We start from the raw sequence: 1368 nt of genomic DNA on the forward strand, positions 1-1368 counted from the left end.
GGGAAAATACTTACATATAACGCCAACGGCCTCCTACACAGTAATACAAACAGTAGGCCTAGACCTACCTAGTGTGTAGGCCTGCTACAGCCTAAGCTAGTGCAACAAACTTTTAATGTGATGATGTGTAAACCTGGCCTACTAGACTAGATATTATTACTAATAATACTGCCTAGGCCTAGTACACAAACTATAATATATAGTTATACTGTTACTTTTTCATGAACGGAAGAAAACTGTTTGAAATAGGCATACTCAGTATACCACCAGTTGGCATTACTGCAAATTGCCTAGTAACAGTGAATTCAGTGAGAAACGTTCCCATACAAGTAGGTTCCCACGATCGGGAGAAACATGGGGGAAAGCAGACACAAGGTCAGTCACATCTTTAAACGCCGCCAACAACGCAGGAATGTAGACGTGCTAGTGTCTGATCTGATTCTTTGAACGCCGCCTTCAGGAATGTATACGCGCTGCTGCTTCGCAAGGAGGAGCCGACTGCCTTGTTCAGCATACAAACATGTGCCATGGTTTCAGTGGTAGGAGTTGTTCGGCTTAATTTTAGCGAGATGGGGCTTTATTTTAGCGAGATGGTGCTTTTTTTGAACGTTCACTTCTTACTTTTCATTTTAATTCAGTCATTGATCATCATAATAAATAATTAACTTTGTTGTTTCTATAACCTTTATGTTTGCTTTCTTTTGTGTGTTATAACCTTTTTTTTCAAAGACGTGCACACTCACTGAATGAATGGGTATGTTGTGGGCTTATTCACTGCAAACATCAACGTAAACATGGGTATTAATTTTATTTATTTTGTCTTTTTTTTACGATGCTGGACTATCATAGGCCTAATATTCTTTGTATTTTTTTAGTATGATTCAGTGTTTTAAGTTTTTTACATTTGTTATATTACAAGTAATTTGAATATAATTTTACCGTGTTTTTTTTTTCTTACAGATTCAGAAGTGAAAATCAAGTACATATTATTTGTATTTATCAATTTATGAATTATTCATAATAAAGGCCTTGGAATTTTGTTACGATTATGAGTTAATTTGTTTAATCAAACATACTTTTATATCAGAATATTAAAATATATTATTTGTAATTCCATTTAAACTATAATATTTTACAATTCATGTATTTTTTTCATAAATATGATCATCAGATTGATGATATACCATTGGCTGTAGGAACAAACGTATATCCTAACAATTTTACTATGTTTGGATGAGGGGTAACAGAAAGCATCATTTTTGCTTCTCGGAATACCGTTGCTCTAAGCTTTTCATCACTGAGGCCCTCAACATTTTTTAAACACCTTCACGGCTACATTATCATTTCGATAGCGATATAAGTGCACAC

The sequence above is a fragment of the Anneissia japonica genome, unplaced genomic scaffold (assembly GCF_011630105.1).
Source record: "Anneissia japonica isolate Jap-2015-1 unplaced genomic scaffold, ASM1163010v1 scaffold38609_len3512_cov338, whole genome shotgun sequence".
NCBI lineage: Eukaryota > Metazoa > Echinodermata > Crinoidea > Comatulida > Comatulidae > Anneissia > Anneissia japonica.